Raw genomic sequence first — 25,718 nt, forward strand, 5'->3', positions numbered from 1 at the left:
TTCAGGTGAACTGGGAATCAGCAAAAAGGCAAACAAATGATTTGATCTCACTTTGCTATTTTCCTACCATAACAGATCAACTCCCATGATGCTCTAGTACAAAAGCTGCCCCTTTGTCTGCTAACATTCACTTTAAATATTAGGAATAGCTCCAAGTCCCCACAAACCCAGATAACACCACAGCCTATGCAGAATTCTTCACAAAAAAAAATACATCCATGTCAGTTGTTGCATTAAGACGGCTATACCTACCAGAACAAACTACAAACAAACCACCCTGGTAGCCTCCATAACTAAACAGGTTGTACAACAAAAGGGAAAACGTCAAAGCTAAACTTGGGAAGAGTAACACCAAAAAACACTCATCAAACTAAACAGACAACTAAGAGGCCTAATCAAGCCCAAGAAAGCCAATTTTGAGGTAAAAGATAGCTTCCCAGGCAAAGGACAACCACAAGGTCTTCACTTATATCAGAAACCTTGAAGGCAGCACACAACACAATGTGCAGAACTGGTTGTAAATGCAGCCACTTTCATGGAACAGAGAGGTATAGCAAACCTACTGGCAGACAAATTCAGCTCTAATTCTAACCCCAACTCACTCAACAACCCCCCCGCCCCAAGAAATACCTTCACACACAATCCCTCCAATTATCAATAGGGAGTAGGTCCTAGTTAAGCCCTCAAAGTCCAAAAACACAGCTTCAATGCACCCTGATAATATCCCAGGATGCCTCCTAAATAGCCTAAAACATGATCTATCAGGACCACTGGAATCACTATTCAACTATAGCCTCTGAACAGGCTTTTCGCCATGTGAATGGAGGACTGCAATGGTCATTCCTCTGTACAAGGGTGGGCCATCAACAGATCCCAGGAACAACAGATCAGGTAGTCTGATTAGCCTCGTATGCAAAGCCATGGAAAGAGCCATCATGGAAATAATTTAGAATGATATAGGAAACCTTCATGTACTGGATCCAACCCAGACTGGTTTAACAAACGCAGGTCTTGCATACTAAACCTGGTTGACTTCCTTGAAAAGGTCATCAAGGCAATGTTTGAGAGCAAATGGTGCATACTGCTTACCTTCACCTGGCCAAGGCATTTAACACAATATCCCACTTGGGCAATGTAAACAAACTCATGGAATTAGGCATAAACTTCTATGTAATATGCTAGACAGCCAACTGGCTCACAAATAGAGCCCACATATTTAGGATTGGGGAGATCACTTCCACAAAAAGGCTGGTCACTAGCAAAGGCATCTGCTTCTCAGAAGTCAAGGCCCACATCAAGGGCCTCTGGCTTACAAAGCTTGCAGACTATTGCAAATTAGGAGTAGTCTTTCCTCATTAACAAAACAACCCTAAGATTAGTCCCAATAGTCAGGAATTTAAGGACACACATAGATACCTGTCTTTTGACCAACATGTATCTAAGAAAGTAAGGAAATCATTCTACGTCCCTCTACTTACAAGTAAGGGCATGTGAGATACTTTGGGTACAACTAATACTGGGTAAGACTGCGATTCAGGTTGTAGCCTGCTATAGGTTTCCCAACCATGTCCCAAGACTCTTCATGCCGCATTCTTAAGCACCCTGGAAACTATTAGGGTCCAATCCAACACTCATACTAGGTGACTTCAACTACCCCTCCATCAACTGGGAAAAAGTACAGTTTTGTACCTACCATAAATGTAGATGTCCGATAGGAATGCATCGGCAGTCCTTTCAAATGGCATTCCTAACTGCAGAAAAGAAAGAGCAACTACCTCTCTACTTCTTGGCATTAACAAAGCAGAACCATCTAACTGCAAGAAAAGTGCTACAAGCCCTAGGCTTCATGGCATCCTGCATAATACTGGTCCCTCATGCCAGACTGCATATGAGAAAGCTACAGTGGTACCTAAAGAATTTGTGGTCCCAACACAAGCACAGCCTAGAAACCAAAATTCCAATTATCCCATGCCTGAAGCAAGAGTTCCTATGATGGGCTCAGGCCTGTCAATCAAACACAGGATTGCCCTTCTGCAACAGTCAACCAAGCCAAACCATCACGACAGATGCCTCAGACCTCGGTTGGGGGGCACACATGCTGGCCAAGTGCATTCAAGGCCTATGGACTCAAGACCAGCTGCACCTGCACATAAATCTAAAGGAAATGCTGGCAGTAAAATTGGCAATCCAGTCATTCAGACCTTTTCTCAAAGAAGGTCAGTTGATAAGGACAGACAACACCACAGTTATGTGGTACATCAACAAACAGGGAGGCACACATTCATATCCTCTATGCCGGCTGGCACTGGACCTATGGGATGTGGCTCTGAGCTACAACATTCAGTTACAAGCAATTTTTGTACCGGGGAAGGAAAACATTCTAGCAGACATATTAAGCAGAACTACCACAGATGCCCACGAATGGATGCTGCATCCGGACATCTTCAAAGCCATCACAACAGAATGGGGATTACCACAAATAGACTTGTTTGCATCCCCACTCAATCACCAGCTAAAGAAATTCTGCACAAGGACGTACCACCCACTTGCTTGGAAGGTGGACTCCCTATCTTTCAGTTGGAAAAACCTGACAGCATACGCATTCCCACCACTTCCTTTGATGCACAAGGTGCTTCTGAAGATCAAAGAGGAACATTCTGATAGCTCCAGACTGGCCAAGACAACATTGGTATCCATTGCTGAGGAGCATGTCTCGGGAACAAATATGGACACTACGCCTGATCCCATTACTGTTAACACAGAACAACTACAACATCCTGCATCCAAACCTGAAAACTCTGCAGCTAACTGCCTGGAACATTACATAACAGCAATTAACCCAAATTTATCCCAAAGGGTTAAAGACATAATCCTGGAGGCTCGTAGACCTTCAACAAGAAAGAATTATGCAGCAAAATGGAAAAGATATCTCATTTGGAGTACTGCAAAGGGGCAAGATGTGACACTGGTGAACATAGCCAACATCCTGGAGTACTTGGCAGAGCTCTTCCATACAGGCCTGTCCTATTCTTCCATCAAGATACATGCATCAGCCATTTCAGCAGAATACAGCCTGGATCCTCCTGTCTTCTCTCATCCTCTGCTCAGACAGTTTCTGAGAGGAATTAAAAATGTGAAACCTCCCAGGAAACCTCCATTGCCAGCATGGGACTTGAACTTTGTGCTAGAAAAATTGACACTTCCCCCTTTCGAACCAGCAGCAACAGCAGAATTACAATACTTATCCTGGAAGACTGGTTTCCTGCTGGCAATAACTTCAGCAAGAAGGGTCTCTGAACTACATAGTAATTGCTGCATCTGTAGTTGACTGGAGAAGCAAAAAGGTCGCAGCGCGGTTGACCCCAATGGTCGAATATTTGCCTTGCCACTGACTGATTCAGGGACTACTCGTGAGGACTCAAGATGGACCTACAGAGTTTGTCAGCCAGCATGGTGGAATTCCCAGGTATACAAGTTGCAAGAAGAAAGCGTCTGGAAGACATCGCCCATTCCCAAACTCTAATGGCCTCACTACACAGAGAATAAGACAGTGTTCCCACACTTGTTGATATAACAGATCACTGCCATGTTGTCCGTCTGAATTGCTATGGTTCCCAGAGAGAGGGGCACTCCTGAAAGGCTTGTAACATTAGAAGGATTGCTTTCATCACCAGAACGCTTATGAGCAATTTGGTCTCCAAGGGGGACCATATGCCTTGAATCGTCCTGCCCTGAAAATGCCCCCCATCCCAAAAGGAAGGCTTCTGTGGTCACTGTGGCCTTGGGCGAGAGAAGACAAAATGGCCTGCCTAAAAATAGGCCCTGAGACTGAAGTCACCAAGTGAGAGGATTCCTGCATATCCGAGTCAACTTTATCATCATGGACATGGGTTGATCCAGAATGGACCACTGGACTGCCAGGGTCCATTGGAGAACTCGCATGTGATACCTGGCAAGGGGCACCAACTAAATGGCAACCACCATCGAACCTAATTGTCTGGAGAATCAAATGAACCAATGGGCGCACTAGCTCCAGCAAAAGAGAGACCAGACCTCGAATGAGTTGGATCCTGCAGTGCTGTATTCTCCAATATAGTGTCCAGCTGGACCCTGATGAACTTCAGGTTTCGGCACGGAACGAGAGTCGATTTGGGAATATTCACCATGATGTCTAGATGCTGGAAAAAGCTGAGGACATACCTGGTGGTCATTGATAGTAGGTGCCTCGTGGGAGCCATGAAAAGCCAATCCTTCAGGTACGGAAAAACCTGGAAACCGTGCAGCCGGAGATGAGCTGCTGCCACAGTCATGCATTTGGTAAACACCCAGAGGGCTGTGGCGAGTCCAAAGGGCAGGGTTCTGAACTGGTTATGATTGGCCCCTAACCGAATGCGTGTCTCCTGGAGTGTTGGTCGATCTTGTATGATAGTAAGCATCCTTGAGATCCACTGAGCACATCCAATCGTCCTTGCGCAAGAGAGGCAGAATAGACTGAAAAGTGACCACCTGGAACTTGGCCGCCTTGACAGGTTTAGCACGCTGAAGTCCAGAATTGGATGCAGGTCCCTGGTCTCCTTTGGCACCGAAAAGAAACAATAGCAAGTTCCAGACCCTCTGCATGTTGGGACCTCTTGAATGGCTCTTTTTCAAAAGGAAGTCTTGCACTTCGAGATAGGTCAACTCTGTTTGGCAGGGTGGTACGTCTGGGAGAAATTTCCGAATTGGGAGGGCTAGGAAAAGGGAATTGAGTCTTCTTTCGGCTGCTCTGGTTAGGGGTCGCCACAGCAGATCAACTGTTTCCATTTCTTCCTGTCCTCTGCATCTTGCTCTGTCACACCAACCACCTGCATGTCCTCTCTCGCCACATCCATAAACCTTATCTTGGGCCTTCCTCTTTTCCGGTTACCTGGCAGCTTCATCCTTAGCATCTTTTTCCCAATATACTCTGCATCCCTCCTCAGCACATGTGCAAACCAACGTAATCTTGCCTCTGGCTTTGTCTCTAAATCTTCCAACCTGGGCTGACACTCTAATACACTTATTCATAATCCTGTCCATCCTCATCACACCCAGTGCAAATCTCAACATCTTCAACTTTGCCACGTCAAGCTCTAACTCCTGCCTTTTTGTCAATGCCACTGTCTCCAACCCATATAACATAGCTGGTCTCACTACCCTCTTGTAGACCTTCCCTTTCACTCTTACTAGTCTGTCACAAATCACTCCTGACACTCTTCTCCACCCACTCCATCCTGCCTGTACTCTCTTCTTCACCTCTCTTCCACACTCACCGTTACTCTGAACTGTTGATCCCAAGTATTTAAACTCAATCTTCGCCACCTCTACTGCCTGCATCCTCACCATTCCTCTATCATCCCTCTCATTCACACAAATATTATTGTCTTAGTCCTGCTGACCTTCATTCCTCTTATCTCTAGAGCATATCTCCACCTCTCCAGGGTCTCCTCCACCGGTTCCCTACTCTCACTACAGATCACAATGTCATCTGCAAACATCATAGTCCACGGGGACTCCTGTCTGATCTCGTCTGTCAACCTGTCCATCACCACTGCAAATAAGAAAGGGCTCATAGCTGATCCTTGATGTAATCCCACCTCCACCTTAAACGTATCCATCACTCCCACTGCAGACCTCACCTCTGTCACACTACCCTCGTACATATCATGTACCACTCTTACATACTTCTCTGACACTCCCGACTTCCTCATACAATACCACAACTCCTCTCTAGGCACCATGTCGTATGCTTTCTCTAAATCCACAAAGACACAATGCAACTCCTTCTGACCTTCTCTGTACATCTCCATCAACACTCTCAGAGCAAACACCGCATCTGTAGTGCTCTTTCCTGGCATTAAACCATACTGTTGATCACTAATCATCACCTCCCTTCTTAACCTAGCTTCCACTACTCTTTCCCATAACTTCAGGCTGTGACTGATCAATTTAATCCCACTGTAGTTACTACAGCTCTGCACATCACCCTTATTCTTAAAAATCGGTACCAAAACATTTTCTCCATTCCTCAGGCATCCTCTCACTTTCCAAGATTTCATTAAACAATCTAGTTAAAAACTGCACTGCCTTTTCACCTAAACACCTCCATGCTTCCACAGGTATGTAATCTGGACCAACAGCCTTTCCATTCTTCATCCTCTTCATAGCTACCCTTACTTCCTCCTTGCTAATCCACTGCACTTCATGATTCACTATCCGCACATCATCCAACCTTCTCTCCCTCTCATTCTCTTCATTCATCAGCCCCTCAAAGTACTCTTTCCATCTGCTCAACACACTCTCCTCACTTGTGAGTACGTTTTTCTCTCATTATCCTTTATCACCCTTACCTGCTGCACATCTTTACTAGCTCGGTCCCTCTGTCTAGCCAATCGGCACATGTCCTTTTCTCCCTCCTTAGTGTCCAACCTTTTATACAACTCTTCATACGCCTTATCCTTCACCACCTCTCTCTTTGCCATGCACCTCATCTCCTTATACTAGTCTACTTTCTTCATCTCTCTGACAATCCCACTTCTTCGCCAACCTCTTTCTCTGTATACTCTCCTGTACTTCGTCATTCCACCACCAGGTCTCTATGTCCTCCTTCCGCTTTCCAGATGTCACACCAAGCACCTTTCTAGCCATCTCTCTTACTAGCTCTGCTGTAGTTACCCAGCTATTCGGTAACTCTTCACTGCCACCCAGTGCCTGTCTTAACTCTTCCCTGAACATCATCTCACAATTACCCTTTTTCAAGTTTCCACCATTTGATCCTTGATGCTGCCCTCACACTCATCCTCCTCTTCTTTATCACCAATGTCATCCTACAAACCACCATCCTATACTGCCTAACTACACTTTCCCTGCCACTACTTTACAGTCTCCAATCTCATTCAGACTGGCCCTTCTGCATAAGATATAATCCACCTGTGTGCATCTTCCTCCACTCGTATGTCACCTTATGCTCCTCCCTCTTGTTAAAATACGTATTCATCACAGCCATGTCCATCCTTTTCACAAAATCCACTACTATCTGACCTTTTGCATTCTTTTGCTTAACACCATACCTACCCATCACTTCCTCATCCCCTCTGTTCCCTTCACCAACATGCCCATTAAAATCTGCTCCAATCAGTCTCTCACTCTTGGATACAGTCATCACCACTTCATCCAATTCACTCCAAAATTTTTCTTTCTCATCCATCGCACACCCAACATTCATCATTACACCATCAATTTCCAGCTTCATAAACGTCACTCTATCAGACACGTTTTTCAACTCCAAAACACTCGTAGCATACTGTTCCTTCAGGATAATGCCTATGCCATTTCTCCTCCCATCCACACCATGATAAAACAATTTGAAACCGCCTCCGATACACCTAGCCTTGCTCCCCTTCCATCTGGTCTCTTGCACACACAATATACCAACCTTCCTTTGGTCCATCATATCAGCTAGCTCTCTCCCTATACCAGTCATACTGTCAACATTCAAAGTTCCGACCCTCACTATCACAGTCCTAGCCTTTACCTGCCTTCGGGCATGCCTTCCCCCTCTTCTCCTTCAGCCAAAAGTAGCCCAATTTCCGCCAGCAACTAACCCCTGGAAATAATTTTTAGAACCCACTAAATCAGAGATGAGACGTGTCCAGGCTAGTGGGTGAAGGGAGAGTCAACCCTTGAGTGCCTCAAGGGCAGGACAGTTGGGCCGCAACTCAGGAGTGCAGAAGGGCTTCTTTGAAAAGGGCTCATGGGAGCCCTGGTTCTGCGGATTACCTCTGGCTCTGGGGTGGCATCTGCCGTTGAATCCCTTGTCCCGGCCTGTGGAACATCCTGAAAGGAAGACAGAGTCCTCCGGAATCAAAGTTTCTTACTTTCCCTTTGGGTCTTGGAAAAAGAAGGCTGGGGAGTAGAAAACTTGATCCCTAGAGCAGACAGGATCTTGCCTTCCTGTTCATTGCAGGTCAAAGTTTCCTTAGACAGCCCAAACAAGGTGGACCCAACAAAAGGGCATTAGTGGAGGACGCCTTGAAGGGTTCCGTAAACCCATAAAGGCGAAGCCAAGCATGCCGTGGGGTGGCAATGCCGGTGCCAGCACTTGAGAGGTGGCCTCTGTAAAATTGGACATCAGCCTCATCGAAGCATTAGTTAAGGAAGTTAGACTAGACAGCCTCAGAGAGACTAGTATGAGGCTCTCCAGAGGCAACAACTCTAGCAGGTAGGTGGTAAGTTACGAAACCAAATCCCTCTGAAGCCAGGTAAAACTGGCCAAGTAATTAGTTGCTCTCAAACTAAAAGTAGATGAGGCAAAGAGACACTTTCCAAAACAGTCGACTGCCCGGGACTTCCTGTTCGGGGGGATGGACCGAGGAGCTTTGTTCCGCTAGCTCCTTCTTAATTGCAGAGACCACCATGATGGCATTGACAGGGACCCCTTTGCTCCAAAAAGATCAATCCTTGGGAGGACTGAGGAATTTTTCACCTCCCTTGGGCACTGGTTCCACTATGTCCTGCTCTTTCCAAGACCTGCTGGCAATAAGGTCCACAAGCTCATCAGCAGGGGGGATCCCAGGCAGAAGATGGGCCCATCCCAAAGGCCTTCAGGAACACAAACTTTCAAAGATAGGGATGGGGAAGACCATCCATCTCTCCGCTAGAGAACTTCATGGATGTCCCTGAAAGTAGGCTTGGGGGGGGGGGTCTCTGGGACCAGTCTCCCTCCTCAAAGTCCATGGGGACTTTATTGGGGAGTCCACATGCATCCTCTTACACCATCTCTTCTGAGGGGGTTCCTCCATGGTGGGCTCAGGGGAGGACTCAGAAGAGATGGGTACCCCAACCAAGTGGGGTAGTCCCCATCTGAAGGCAGTCATGGAAAAGGTGACCCTGAATGGATGATAAGGCCTCAGCACCCATCCCAAGAAAGGCTGGGGGGACCTAGAGAAGGAGAGTAACTGCCAAACTGGAGAAAGTCCTTTCTACCATCTGGAAGGCCAACAGGCTGGGCGAAGCCCCCTCCTCCCTCTCCCATGGCCAGGGCCACCTGGGAAGAAAGAAGGGACCCTGACAAAGCACCAAAGACCCCTGACAAAACTGACCCCGAGCTGACTAGCGACAAAGCCCCCAGGGGAAGGGAACGATCTGAAAAATCCAGACCCAACCCCCAGAGAACTCACACCGACCCTTTGGAAGCAAGGCACACCCCGATCCAAGGGCAATGGATCAGATCCAACCAGGGGACCCCGATGGAGTCAAGAAGAGGGAGGGATACCGGACACAGTCAGCCTCTCACTGGAAATCCCCTGGTCCTGGCATTCTAAAACCTGCTGGACTGGAAGAGAAGAGTGAAGTCTTGTAGATGGGGAGGGTCCCCTAGCCACATGGGTGAGGGACAGTAGCAAGCTCAACTGAATTTGGGCCTTGAGGAAACTCCAATCATTCTATCCTTGTCCAAAGGAAGGAGACTTCTGGAGGATATGGAGGAAGCCAACGAGTGGCTTGATCTTCCAGGGGATCCGACCTTGCATCCCACAATCCGATGGTCCTGAGAAGGAGATCTACTCAGACGAGTCGGATCAGGCTTCCTGGAGGACCGGGGGGGGGGGGGGACTTTTAATCACAATAGGATCTGACAGGACAGTTGGATTCAACAGCCTAGCTGAATTAAAAGGTTTGAATAGCATGCAGGTCGGATCCGACAAACCGGATGGATCTGGGGACAGCTTGCACCTACTCTGATCCAAAGTCCTCAGGTCAGTCGAGGCCTTGGATCCGAGAGTCTGATCCAAAGCTCTCAGAATGGCATCCTCGGATCCGAAGCTGAAGAGGCTGGACTCAGATCCAGGGATCTGTGATCAAAGCGCCTCGGCTTCTTAGAATAAGAAGCAGAAGAAGAGACCCCCCCCCCCCCCCGAGGGAGAAGGAGGCCTCTTTTTAGGTTCCCGCGAGGATTTGGAAGGGGAGCCCGAGGGCAGAGGACCACCCTGTGCCAAGCCCTTCAGAAGAAGCTTATTGTGGCTCTCCATGAGGGCCCCCAGAGTTGAATGCAGCACAAATGTCACATTCAACCTCCAGGTGTGCCGACCCAAAGCAATAGAGACACTCCTTGTGCAAGTCGGAACATGGCATCTTCTAACCACACAAGGAGCATCTCTTGAACCCAGAGCATTGGTCACCCACGCTAGTACAAACACACACAAGCTATAAACACATTATCCTAGAAACAAAAAAGATAGACACGAAATAGAAATGGAAAAAAAAATTATATATACAAATTTTAACTTGATTTTGTTTTTTTTTGAACTACCTAACAGAAAAAAGGGCAGGAAGCAGTAAATACCACAAGGGGAAGGGAATCCTAACTAAATTAATGAATTTAGAAACCGGGAAGGGAGATAATTTAACTAACCTAAGAAGAAGAGATGAAGGTAAGCTATAGCAATAAAAAAAGTATCAAGAAAATGACCACTTATCTAAAAGTGCTAGCCTGAGCTCTGGGATCATGTCTGAAGAGTTTCAATGGCAAATGAGATCTGAGGGTTAGAAGGTAGCAAGGGATTAGGGGAAGAGAGGAGCTTGAGCTCTGGATCTGTCTGAAAAGTTGCTGGCTCAGATCAGAGGTCGCATCAAAGACCCATCTGTAATGAATAACGGGATCTACTACAGTTGATCGAACTTTCACAACTCCAAAAACCATATGACCGAGACCATTTGTTCAAAGTTCTGAAATTTCGAATGAACAATAAAAAACAAACAAACTGAACAAAACACTGTTTACTTAGCTTTTTGCAGGGGGGCAAGCCTCCTGCACCCCCCACACCCCCTGCTACTTAAATATACCAACTCTGAGTTCGCACTACAGTGAGGAAAACAGCAAATCAAGTTCTGTGCTGTACGGCAATCTCAATGCAATGTTTATTGAAGTTTCAGAACTTCGAACATATGGTCTTGGCCATATGGTCTTCGGAATTCTGAAAGTTTGATCAACCGTAGTAGATCTGAATAATAACACTGACAGCATCAGATCACATATTTTGCAGAGGGAGTCCTTGAATATTAGTAGTATATACTAAACAGGTTTGTTTTAATCTTTTTCAGCTTTAGACTGATTTTGCATTCTAGTAACTAGTGATCATTTTTTACTGATGTTATTGAGCTTCTCTTTCCCTGACTTCCAGAAGCATAGTCAGATTTTTGTATAACCCACAGTGGTTAAGTCAATGTGTACAGTCACTACTTCAATGGCATAGGATGTCTTACAAAATTCTATATGGCATGCTATGCCTTCATTTCTATAACCAAGTCCATATTTTCCAACTGTTTGAACTTCTTTACTGTAACTTTCATGTTACACGGATAATCATGGGCAAGTGTATCTTCTTTGAAGATACAGTCAGTTTCATGTTAAACATGCTAATGGAACTGATCAAATTGATCTTCATCTGATACCGTTACTTGGGCATATATCTGAATTCTAGTCATGTAAATGTGTATTCTTCGTAGATGATTAAACAAAGCCTTCGCTGACTACACCGTACTTAACAGCTCTTGCAACTTCTTAATGATAAATGACATGATTTTTACTTTGTCTTATTTCCAGCATAGTATGCCATGTGTTCATCAGATCTGATGTGTCCACTGCCAGTCCATTTCAATTCTCTGACATCCAGCAGATCAAGTTGTGCATATTCTGTTTTTTTTTTTTTTTACTATAAGCATTTATCTTGCTTCATATTTTATGTTCTGTGTCCCAACACATCAGACAACTTTGCAGCATCTAACCCTTATTTCATGAGCAGCACATCATACAATAATGCTAAGCACTTGGCTAACAAACTGACCAGCACTTATTGCTCCTTAAGCAAAGAACATATTGAAGTTGCAGAAATACAGGGCACCCACAGGTGTGCACATGTGATGCATCAAGAAGAAATGGGTCAGTGACAATTTTCAGTGAAAGTTTACTACAGCTACAGCTCAGAAACATTATCTGTGCATGCAGCTTATTCTGCATTAGCCAAATATGGATTCCTTAAATGAGTATGCAATTAACGATTTGCTAATGCACAAGTATCTTGTACAGTGTAATAAATGCTACTTTGTTCCTGGTGTCAAAAGTTGGATGATTTGCTTACCACTGTCAGAAGCAAATCTCGACTTAATGATGATGATTGCACATGTGCAATTGGCATGGCTTGGAGAACTATCGCATCATATATTAATGACTGGATGATGAACTAAATAATGTTAGACAGAGCAAACAGAAAATATTTTTGAAATGATGCATCTATTTTCTGCAAAGAACATTCAACTCCTATGAAACATGATGAGGCCCCTGGGAACTATGGAATTGTGGATGCAAGTACTCAGCAATCTGAGGATCCGGTTTGTTTAGAAGGAAACAAAAGAAAGAAAGGAAGAAGTTCTCAACAAATAAGGAAGAAAAAGAAACTGACTAATGACTGTAAAGGAAAGAGAATATGTAGTAAAAAGGATTCTGCTTTATGTAACACATTTGTGACAGGGAATGAAGATATCTATCAGACAACCCTCAGTCTACAGAAAAAGGCATCACCTTTCCAATGGAAAAGGTAGAAAAAAAAAAAGAGGCAAGGGGCAGGTGGAAAGGAAGAAATCAAAACCGAACGTGGAAGGATTGAAGAACATTACTGTAAGAAAAAAGAAAAGACAGAGGTTGACTACATGGCTAAAATGTGGATTTACAATGCCAGCTGGATGAGAATTTAATACGCAATGAAAACAGTGGAATTAAGATGAATACTGATGATCTATCCTTCGTAACAATTGACAGATCAGAAATGACTGTACTGGAATCTGAAGATTCTTCAGAGATGGTCAGAAAAGATATTCTTGTAATTGGAGATTCAGTTATTAGAGGAACTGATACTTATATTTGTAGAGATAATAATGAACAGAGTAGTGTTATGCTTGTCAGGAGCAAAAATAGAAGATATGAAACAAGCCTTGGAACACCTTAATGTAAGGAAGTATGGATCTGTTTTTATTCATGTTGGTACAAATGATGTCACCAACAAAGTTCTCGACTGTTAGTCGGGAACTGACAGCCCTCCTAGATAGTATAGCTTGTACTGGTGTTAGGACGTATTTTTCACAAATCACCTATAGAAAGGATAGTCAGGTCACTGTGAATGACACCTACATAGAAAAAATGTCCGGTTTTAAAAAATGGAAAGGGGTAGAGCATCCAAGCCTTCTTTTGTGCACACGCATTTAGCAGTGGCGGCTGGTGACTTCAAATCACAGGGGGGCTGCAGGAGACAGCTGAATGGGTGGGGTCAAGGGGAAGGGGTGTGGTCAACTAGAAAGGGGAGGAGCTATGCACAAAACCACAAAAAACTAACTTTAATTAAATACGCTGCCCTGGGTGGCAAACCATCATTATGAAAGTCCAATCAAGACAAAAATAAGTGTAGAAGAATAAAAATATTTCAATGCATTGGCTGCATGACAGCTTACTTAATATCTAGATGGAAACAAAAGGTTGCGAGGCATGAAAAAATAAATTACTTTTTAAATACATTACTGGAATGCCAGTCAAAATCAAGTATAAGAAAAACCAGAAGCACTCAACTCAAACCACTTCTCCTTGCACTGTAGTTCTAATTATAATATATTCAGCTTTATTAAAGTACCAAGTAACATGCTGAAAGTAGAAATCTCTGTGATGCCCCCACTTGTAAAAATGTTTCTTATCCAAAAAAGACCTGCTGCCTGACAACTTGTTTCATGGGGAAAACATGATCAAAGTAAAAAATGAAAAGCAAACAAGAAACAAGCTCAAGATACACTGCTTAAAGGATTACTGTACAGGTTATGGACCACACATGATTGGCATTCTGTTTAGTTTACGGGTAAAGTCTGTAGAGATGACTGGAAGCCTCCAACAAGTGTAATGAGCTTTTTAAAATAATGGAATCCTGTCCTTTAATTATCCAAGGCTTATACATTATCTAGTCAAGTATTCTCTGCATGGCAACAACAGAAAGGCTTTCAATGTTGGCAATTCTTTAACAGTATGCTTATTAAAGCTTACTTGCATCTTACGATCTCAGACAAGCTTACCTTATGGTCATTAAAGCATTGCTACTTAAACACAGAGCAACAGGCACTTTGAGTAATAAGCATAAATCTGAGTAATAAGCATAAATCAACAGTACAAAAATATGACAGAAACCAGACCATTCTGCAAAATCAAGGACAGATGAAAAGCCACTGTAGTACTTGTGCAGTGTGTCCTCCCCATCCAAGGTAGACACAACTACTCCTTGCCTTGCTTGGACACATCCAGAGTCACTACATGGGGGAGTGGGGTGCAACAAGTATGTCACAATTTGAAATGTCTCTGGCTGACTGTGATGGCCCTGACACATTTGTCATACCTCTCAACCTCAAGAGCAAGAAATCTGGACAAAGAAGTGGGACAAAGGCCCAAAAATAAGGCCAATTTTTAAATACTGCTCTAATAAACTTAGAAAGATAATAGAATAGGTCTTACATTAGTATGAATTTTCTGAAGGGTATAAAATCTGAAACTCAAATGTCTAACTTCAGTCTTTAGTGATTTGTCACTAATTTGCCAAAACAGACAATTTTATGAAAAATGGACCAAAAATGTGATGCAAAAATATAAAATAGACACACAATACAGCTGGGAACCTGCCAAAGAAGGGACACTTTAATATTAGTACTGCTACCTTGAGCAGCTGACAAAATAAAAGAATCTACATGCATTTCAACTAAGTAATCTATAACTTTGATTATTACAGTTATTTCTTAACTGTAAACCCTCCATGTTTTCTTTCAAAATTGCTATTTTGCGGAGGGATTATTAGGGGGAAGAGCAACATTTTGAGCCAAAAATCGGGGACAGTTGAGAGGTTGGCTATGCCTAATTCTATAAAGCAATTTATTTGCATGTACCTCTCAACCTGTTAATGCAGTAAATCTGAACAAGGCCAAATATATTGGGGGCACATATAAACAGTACTAAAAATTGCTCTTGTATAAATTGAGACAGTTGGTAGAACAGCTCTTACTTTAACATGCATTTTTCTGAAGGTTATGAAGTCTGAAACTGTGTATCATTATTTAGTGACTTAATTCCTAAATGATTTGCCAGAAAGCTACAAATTTTATGAAGAGCAAACCAAAAATAAGAAGCAAAAATCTATCCATTCTTTGAAAATCTGGACAGTTGGGAGGTATAGTTCAGCTGGGCCTGTCTGAGTTTGCTGCCCTTCCCCCCTGACAAAATCATGGTAGAATGGAGCCTCTGCAGCCATTCCAATGAACCATTACTTGGCTATTTCACTCCATTTACCATAAACACTAATGTGCATACTGCTTTACTTCTATGATGAGTTGGATTTCATTTGAAAGTTTTATTGTGTATTTTACAGCACAAACACTAAGTCATCTGCTAAACAAAGCAATGCAGTCTCACAATGAAAACTTAGCATTAAAACTTCTCTGCCCTTGAAACTCACATTCATTGAAACAGCATTGAAACCCACATTCAAAGAAAATACATTTTGCCAGTGGCAGATAAAGATTAATTTTGGGCTGTTTTCATATCATAGGCCCCTTGCATATGAAACATACATGTGCTCTTTGATACACCTTCCTCATTGTACTAAAATTATATTCCTTGTACAATACAGTACAGTTGTTAGAGGGTGTTTTAAATTTGTTTTGAACATTTTTCCAGTAAGCAATGAAACAAAACGTATGCACCCATAATGGCAAAACTGCCCAGTTGAGAACATTTATCATAAAAAAGTCTACTCAGACTTCCACAGTCCACCATTATTAGTAAATATACATAATTCTACAGTCCACCATTATTAGTAAATATGCACAATTCTACAGTCCACCATCATCAGTAAATATGCACAATTCTACAGTCCACCATCATCAGTAAATATGCACAATTCTACAGTCCATTATCAGTAAATATGCACAATCTCTGAAGTAAAAGTCATCTAAATAATTCCACATTAAAGAAATCTGTAACTAATGAAGAGGTTGCTGCTAGCAATCACCTTTATATTTCATGGTTTCATCGAAAAATAAAGCGTCCGTTGCCCCTCAGGAATAAATTGCCTATATTACATTAAAAAATGATAAGCTAGTAATAATATTGCAAGAGGAAATGGATGGCAAACTGATAACAGACTCATAGTTAGTATCTTCACCAAGGAGAACATTCTCAGTATGGCAACATCCACCCCTTGTGGGAGTAGAACCCACAGCCTTCTGCATCAAAAGCAAGTACACAACCTGTTGTGCTATAGTATTAACAAGGCAAAACGCTAAACTACTGTTCCCCTGCAGCTCTCAGCTCCTTGTAAAATCTACTCAATACTCAACTGCATCTCAACTTCACAGCACAAGAAAACTGGAAAAAGCCAAAATGTATTTTGGGGGGGGGGGGGTCAAAAGCCCAAAAAACAGGGACACATTAAACATTGCTTGTATAATCTTGGAAAGTTGCTAGAATAAAATGTTGTGTCACCACCATACATTTTACTGCCAAGGTCCCTGAGCAAAACAGTCAGAGTAACATACCACTACGCCACATCAGCTGCTTTGTAAAAGAGAGGAAGACTGAAACTTAAATGGCTATCATTTAGTGAATTCAGTTCTCACCATAGCTGTCAACCTCTTAGTACAAAACACCTGGACAAACCCAGTAATGAGGGAATACAGCCCTCAAACATATTCAGTGAATTCAGTTCAACCTTAGCACAAAAACCTGGACGAAGCCAATAATGGGGGAATACAGTCCCAAAAACAGGGACAAATTTAAAATATTCATCTTATAAACTTAGAAAATTGCTAGAAAAAAAAGGTTGTGTTACTATGTATTCTGAAGAACATGAAGTCTGAAATTCAAATGCCTGTCAATTTTACTGCTGACAGAACAAAAACAATTTTCAGCAGAGACCCAGGGATTAATACTGCAGACACGTCTTTGTAAAATGACAAGGCACCAGAGCAAATCCACACAAACACAGGGAGGAGATGCAGACTCCACACAGAAGGCACCCCAGCCAAGAATCAAACCAGAAAACCTATAGCTGTGAGGCAACAATACTACCACTGCACCATCAAATATGCAAGGAATTAAACATTCAGAAACCTGAAGTCTGAAATTCAAATGCCTGTCAATTTTATTTAACATTTGTTAATCAGGACAGTTTGGCTTGGAACAAAAAAAAAACAATTCTCAGCAGAGGCCCAGGAAGAAATAATGCAGACATGTCTTTGTAACATGGGAGGACACAAAAGCAAACCCACACAAACACAGGGAGAAGATACAGACCCCCCACAAAGAAGACACCCCAGCCAAGAACCAAACCCAAGAACCTATAGCTGTGAGACATCAATGCTACCACTGCACCATCAAATTTCAAGCATTGCAATATTTAAAAACCACAGATATTATGAGGAATAGATCAGATCAAATATGAGGCAAAAATCTGCAATTTTTTTACAAATGGTGGTGGGTAGAGAATTCAGGTCTTTAACACCTGCATACAAGGTACAGGGTTCAAGCCTGAGGTATTCCCTACTACACACCACCATGAGTCTAATCACCAGTACATCCCAACTGAGGCATTTACACACACACAGACACACACACACACACACACACACACACACACACACACACACACACACACACACACACACACGTAGTAAATGCAAAACTACACACACACACACCTGTAGTAAATGCAAAACTACACACACACACACCTGTAGTAAATGCAAAACCACACACACCTGTAGTAAATGCAAAACCACACACACCTGTAGTAAATGCAAAACCACACACACCTGTAGTAAATGCAAAACCACACACACACACACACACACACACACACCTGTAGTAAATGCAAAACCACACACACACACCTGTAGTAAATGCAAAACCACACACACACACACCTGTAGTAAATGCAAAACCACACACACACACACCTGTAGTAAATGCAAAACCACACACACACCTGTAGTAAATGCAAAACCACACACACACACCTGTAGTAAATGCAAAACCACACACACACACACACCTGTAGTAAATGCAAAACCACACACACACACCTGTAGTAAATGCAAAACCACACACACACACACACACACACACACACACACACACACACACACACACACACACACACACACCTGTAGTAAATGCAAAACCACACACACACACACACACACACACACACCTGTAGTAAATGCAAAACCACACACACACACACACACCTGTAGTAAATGCAAAACCACACACACACACACACACCTGTAGTAAATGCAAAACCACACACACACACACACACACCTGTAGTAAATGCAAAACCACACACACACACACACACACACCTGTAGTAAATGCAAAACCACACACACACACACACACACCTGTAGTAAATGCAAAACCACACACACACACACACACCTGTAGTAAATGCAAAACCACACACACACACACACACCTGTAGTAAATGCAAAACCACACACACACACACACCTGTAGTAAATGCAAAACCACACACACACACACACACCTGTAGTAAATGCAAAACCACACACACACACCTGTAGTAAATGCAAAACCACACACACACACACACACCTGTAGTAAATGCAAAACCAGACACACACACACCTGTAGTAAATGCAAAACCACACACACCTGGTCCTGTAGCAAATGCAAAACCACACACACACCTGGTCCTGTAGTAAATGCAAAACCACACACACACACCTGGTCCTGTAGTAAATGCAAAACCACACACACACACCTGGTCCTGTAGTAAATGCAAAACCACACACACACACCTGGTCCTGTAGTAAATGCAAAACCACACACACACACACCTGGTCCTGTAGTAAATGCAAAACCACACACACACACACCTGGTCCTGTAGTAAATGCAAAACCACACACACACACCTGGTCCTGTAGTAAATGCAAAACCACACACACACACCTGGTCCTGTAGTAAATGCAAAACCACACACACACACCTGGTCCTGTAGTAAATGCAAAACCACACACACACACTCCTGGTCCTGTAGTAAATGCAAAACCACACACACACACTCCTGGTCCTGTAGTAAATGCAAAACCACACACACACACTCCTGGTCCTGTAGTAAATGCAAAACCACACACACACACTCCTGGTCCTGTAGTAAATGCAAAACCACACACACACACACCTGGTCCTGTAGTAAATGCAAAACCACACACACACACCTGGTCCTGTAGTAAATGCAAAACCACACACACACACCTGGTCCTGTAGTAAATGCAAAACCACACACACACACCTGGTCCTGTAGTAAATGCAAAACCACACACACACACCTGGTCCTGTAGTAAATGCAAACCACACACACACACACTCCTGTTCCTGTAGTAAATGCAAAACCACACACACACACCTGGTCCTGTAGTAAATGCAAAACCACACACACACTCCACTTACCTGGTCCTGTAGTAAATCCCTGACCGCAGGTCCTGTAGTAAATCCCTGTCCGCAGGTCCTGTAGTAAATCCCTGTCCGCAGGTCCTGTAGTAAATCCCTGTCCGCAGGTCCTGTAGTAAATCCCTGTCCGCAGGTCCTGTAGTAAATCCCTGTCCGCAAAACCACCATACATCCAGTACGTAAATCCCGCGCAAATCAGACCCTGCCCGTCGCAAACTCTACTCCAATCCAGATCCTTACCCTGCCCATCGCGAGATCTTCCCCTGCAGCAAACTCCAATCCGGATCCTTCCCCTGACTGCCGACGTTGCAGTCCGACCCAGACGCGTTTCCCCAGCGAGTTCCCAGGCAGTCTATGCAGTTTAAAACTGCATAGACTTGTGGGAGCGCTCCTGTCCATGATTCTCAATCAGGACTGCCGTGCGCATGCTCCATACTAGACTGTCTCAGCAGCAGTGCGCATGTGCGAAGTCCGCGAAATTTAAAATTTTCGTTTTATTTTTTATTTTATCTGTACTTTCAGGTTGAGGGGGCTGCAGACCGGCAGTCCGATAGCATGGGCCGCCCCTGGCGTTTAGTCAGGATGGTGTGCATTTGTCTAGATCAGGGAAGAGAACTTTTGCAGCAGATATTTTGCAATATTTGACAAACACTAGCCAGGATTTTTGCCAGGTCAAAAATGTAACAGTTCACAGATAGCAACATTTGATGCATCTCTGATGGTTGTTAATGCTAGGAGCATTAATAATAAAGTTTTTGTTTTTATTACAAAATTTGCTACGTTCCCACAAGATTGATGTTGTTATAGTTTGTGAAACATGTTTAAAGAACAATGACTGGAAACCAGTTCTGTCAGGGTATAAATGTTTTTACTGTAACAGACATTCTAACAAAAAATCAGGTGGAGGCGTTATGATAGGGATTAAAGATGGCTATGAGACTTGTCATTATTACATGTTCAATGATAACACCAATACTATAGACTGCGTAACTGTGACAAAGACAACCCTGGACCATATAACAATTGTTGGAGTGTACAGACCACCAAAGTCAAGTGCAGATGACCTAGAGGAATTCATATATTTCTTACTTGAAACACAGGAGGGAAGAACAACATTAGTTGGGGACTTAAATTTACCAGAATCAGACTGGAATACTATAGATTCAACAACGTTAGTAAAGACACAGACTATATTCAGGAACAACAAATGCTTCAGATTGTAAAAAAACTACCAGGGGACAGAATATACTAGATATTGTTTGTGTTCCCAAAGAAATTACTGTAACTTCAAGTCAAGTTTTACCACCATTGACTAGCAGTGATCAGGGGGTCATAAAGGTTAATTTGTTGCTAGACAATTCTGCCAAACTGAAATCTAAACCAATGCACAGAAGGTTAATTACATATTATAGGGAAGCAAAACAGTTACTATATAAAACTAACTGGAGTGAAGTGTTCAGTGGAAAAACTGCAGATGGAATGTGGAAAGTTTTGAAAGAGAAAATGAGTGCAAAAAGTAAAAAAAAAAAAAAAAAAAAAAAAAAAAAAAAGTTTAACATCAGGATCTTGGCACGTAACATCAGGGGGGTATATTTCCATAAGGAAAAGATACCTGATTAAGGTGAGAGACAAAAAATATAAGAAATGGAAGACAGGTCGAACTACAACTTTGAAAACTGAAATAAACGAGCTGGACAAACAGATTAAGCATAGTGTTAGACAAGATGAAGAAAAATTTGAAGAAAATTTATATAAAGATATTAAAGCATAATAGGAAAACTTTTTATAGATATATAACATGTGGAAGGAGTAAAGATAGACAAATTGATAAACTGTGTGCAGATTCTAAAATGTATTCTCAGACACAACAGATTATAGATATACTTACAAAATCTTATGCAAAACAGTTTGGCTCCACAAAAGGGGTGGTAAGTTGTCCTAGTCACATCCAGGTAACCCCAAATACTGGAATCAAATTAGATTCTATTGAAAAAGAACTGTGCAAACTGGATCCAAACAAAGCGCAGAGAGGAGACGGAATAAGTAACAATGACCCAAGAACACTTAAGCAAGAACTTACACTGCCATTACATCTGTTATTCACTAGGTCATATAAACATGGGGAGATTCCTCAAGATTGGAGACATGCACTTATTAAACCTGTCTTTAAGGGAAAGGGGAGTAGGACTGTTAAGAGAAAAAGTTTTAAAAACATACTGTTATTTGTGTTTTTCCTGTTCTTGCAAAGTGAACATGTTATTTGTTGGGATATGCCCATCAAAGATGGGCCTCATCTGTGAACAAAATGCAGCATTGCTTATGAACCTGAATGATATTTGTTTTCTTCATTTCAGAATAAAGAGATTTGGTTATAGCTCAGTGAAGCCTGGGATAAGGACGCACGGCAGAGTAAGAGTTAATTTACTGGGGCAGGCCGTTTCTCCTGGAAAATTTGAGCTACCGTTGTTAAACTGAACATTTTGTACTTCTTGAACATTCTGTACTAGCTGTGGGTTTGAAGTAATTTGTGATGAACATGTTTATCCTACATGTTTTTCATAGCCAACTGTCAACGGTGAGAAATGTAACAAAAGTCGTTTTGCTTGCAGTATAAAAGTTGATGTCAGTAAACAAGTTGAACAGATTAGATCAGATCAGAGGAGATCAGATCAGTCCAGACCGGTCATCTTGGCCAACACACTGTGTAATCTGGTTAACTGCTAATAAAGGAAAATTCATCACCTGAGGCAGATGCGACTCATTTGAATTTTTTCTTCTGACATTTTGGTCCTTCGGACCGGAAACCTCTACGAAGATACAGATCAGACCGACAGAGACCGAAAAACCTGTGCAGGTGAGGGTTTCTCATCTTAAGATTCCCTCGACTGAAAGCCCTCCGACTGATTTGTCATTGAAAAGAGGCCGGCCGCGCTCTGATCCCTATCCGAGGGACGGTTTCTGAACGAAAAGGGGAAACGGAGTCTCATCTGGTTCAGGTAGGATGAAAAATAAATTTCTTTTAATTTAATCTGGTCCACAAGGTTTTATTTTTAGTTTAGGGTGGGTAGGATTACTTGTTAAGATTATTTTGTTAGGGTCACCCGTTACGATAGTCCCATTTTATAATAAGCCATGTAAAATAATTTTGATACAGCCCTAAATACCTGAGAAAAAAGAAAAAAAAAAAAGAAAAAAAAAAGGGAAAAGTAAAATAAGAAATCTAGGGAAAACATGGGTTCGAGTTGCTGTAAGTGTGACAGTGATGCCCGTTTAAATGTTGATGCTAAGTATATGAAAGGTTTAAACAAAAATAATGTTAAATTTTTGAAAAAGTGGAAGTCGAGATATGATTTTGATGGTACACTGAATAAGAATGCCTGTGTAAAATTGGTTAGAGATTTGAAAAGAGATGCGGGGAACTAGAACTAAAAACAAAGACAATTGAGATTTCCCCAAGCACAAAAATGGTTAGAAGAGGCAAATAAACGAGCTATAAAAGAAAAACAGTGCCAGGAAAAAGAAAAAATAAATCAAAAGGGATCACTGGTGCCAAGTGGAAAAGTAGCTTTATTTTTCGATAAGGAGGATGAGCATACAGTTTGTGCGGTACAAAGGCAGGCAACTGCCCCACTGTATGGGGAAATTGCTGCTGCTGTACCGGCGGAACCTCCTCAATATCAGTCTGAAGATGTGGGATCTGTACAGCAGGGTGGGTTATTGGCTGCTCAAAGAAACGTTGTGACCCCTCCAATTTACCCGCAAATTCCCGTAGTACCCAAAGTTGCTTTGCAACAGGTAGACCAACCTATGCAGTTAAGGTCGGGACCAGCAGGGCAAGGACGTTGGGCCATTAAACTTTCTGACCACTCAGAAGCCCTTCCCTTAATACAAGTTGCAAACCCACAAGCAGGGGATGTTGGACAAGAGCCAACTATTTTAGTTTATCGTCCCTGGGCTAGAGAGAATATAAAACGAGCTACAGATGGTATTCCTCATCCCAAGGTTAATTTTCAAAAGTTTTCTGAGGACATAGTTGGTATGCGTTTAAGTTATCATCTAAATGGTTTAGAAGTAGAACAAGTAGAGCGACAAATCCTGGGTCCAGATTGGCACTTAGTTTGTGGTACTTGGACATGTAAGGCAGATGACGGCACTACATTAAAGCATAATTCTGGGGTGTTAGACACACGAGTCACTGATCTGTTGAAGAGAATTTCTGATAAGTGGCATCCAAGAGCAGATTGGACAGTAATAAATCAGTGAATCCAAAATGATGATGAATCTGTAGATCACTATATTGTAAGATTGACAGAAGTGTTCAATAACCATTGTGGAATGATGATTCCGCAGGATCAGGCTACTGATAGTCCGCATTTAACAGCAATTGAAAAACACTTTTCTTAAAGGTTGTAAGGCTCCGATAAATAGTTTTATAACTAAGCATATGGTTGATCACAGAAAATGTAGACTGCAACCTTTGTTTGAATATGCACGGCATGCTGAGCGACATTTCAATTTAAAAAAGAAAAAAAGTACAAGTGTTAGCAGTAGGGGATGATGGTGGTATATTTTTGGTACAGGACCAAAGGGGGAAAGGGTGCCGTGGTGGAGTACAAAAGACATGGGGGCCCGAAATGGGACACGTCAAATAAACAGGGTGGACATTCAGAGGAATATGAGGGGAGGTTAAAACGTGGAGAATGTTTTAAATGCGGTAGACGTGGGCACTTTGCTGCCGACTGCGAAGAGTGGCAACATCCCCCACAGCTTACGAACAAGGGCTCCGCATGACTATATAATAGTAAAGGAAGGCGCCAAATTCATTATTGTGATTATTGTAGAGAAGAAGAAAGCGAGAATGATTGTGATGATGATGAGGCAGACACACTCTGCGATGAATGTCAGGACACCCAGAAAATTAAGGAAGGGCAGGATTGTGACTGTGAAGTCATAAACCTGGCATATTTGGGTATTGCTATGCATCTGGATCAAAAACCCATGATAGAGTTTTTGGTTGAGGGACAGAAAGTGGAGTTTTTATGTGATTCAGGTGCATCGCGTACACTTTTGGGTCCAGCAGTTCTACCCCCGAACTGCGAAACAGATGAGTTTGTTCTTGTGAAAGCGGCAAACGGGAAAATTTTTAAGGAACCACTGTCTCATCCTCTATTGTTCACAGATCCGCAAACAAACCAAACTGTTAGGTGTAGGGTAATTATATCGAAAGTTTGTCCAGTTAATTTGCTGGGAAGAGATTTGATGCATTTGTTTGGAATAGCGGCAATTCCCACACCTAAAGGCATTGAGGCGAAAAGGTTAGCGGATGGCTTGTTGGTACAAGGAGTACAAGACTTGTTTTACTGGTATAGCCAGGACTTTATTTCAAACGGGCCAGGGAGGGTTGATACAGATTTGATCAACCTAGCTTTAAGTAAATCTAGGAGCGGGTCATGAGGTTGCGGCGCACTTACATTGTACTATGTACTACAGACAGGCCCCTGGTCCGGATAAAGAATTTGAAAAATAATTCTTTAGGCACAAATGTGCAAGGATAATTTTGAATGATATGTTTTGGGATAAGCAAGGTAATACAGTAGTGACATGTACTTTGACCAAGGAAATGAGTTCTTTATATCGCTCAGGTTATAGCCCACATATTTCAATTACTAAAGCGGTGGGGACACATTGGGTAGATTTGGCGAAAAAGGTAAATTGGGACACAATGTCCGAAAGTCATTTGAAGGATCAACAGATCCAGGTACAAAGATTAAATTGGGTGATTTGGGCACAACCAAGTGTGCACCTCAGGGATGACAAAACAGAAATGGCATGACAAATCCTCCTAACTCAAGAGGAAGATAGTGCGTTAAGTGCCTTACCTGTAGATTTATGGTCAAAAAGTAAAGGGGATGTAGGACTGATGAAAACAGCAGGTGAAGTTTGTATAACTCCAAAGTCAGGTTTAAGACCTCGTAAGCACCAGTACCCGCTAAGTAAACAAGCAGAGGAAGTAATTAAGCCAGTCATTGAGTAGCTAAAACGGGTAGAAATTCTTGTTGAATGCCCAGATTCGCCCTGCAATACTCCGTTGTTTCCTGTAAAGAAACCGGATGGGTCATGGAGGTTGGTTCAGGATTTACAAGCAGTTAA

At 42.5% G+C, this 25,718-nt stretch overlaps 1 protein-coding gene across 2 annotated transcripts in view; it reads right to left on the reverse strand.

Annotated features, from left to right (window-relative positions):
- Positions 1 to 25,718, reverse strand: part of BORA (BORA aurora kinase A activator) — a 1,242,116-nt gene that overhangs the window by 1,140,732 nt on the left and 75,666 nt on the right. The gene's annotated exons all lie outside the window — the stretch shown is intronic.

The sequence above is a fragment of the Protopterus annectens genome, chromosome 5.part0, assembly GCF_019279795.1.
Source record: "Protopterus annectens isolate FY-2018-M chromosome 5.part0, PAN1.0, whole genome shotgun sequence".
In the NCBI taxonomy this organism is placed as follows: Eukaryota; Metazoa; Chordata; order Ceratodontiformes; family Protopteridae; genus Protopterus; species Protopterus annectens.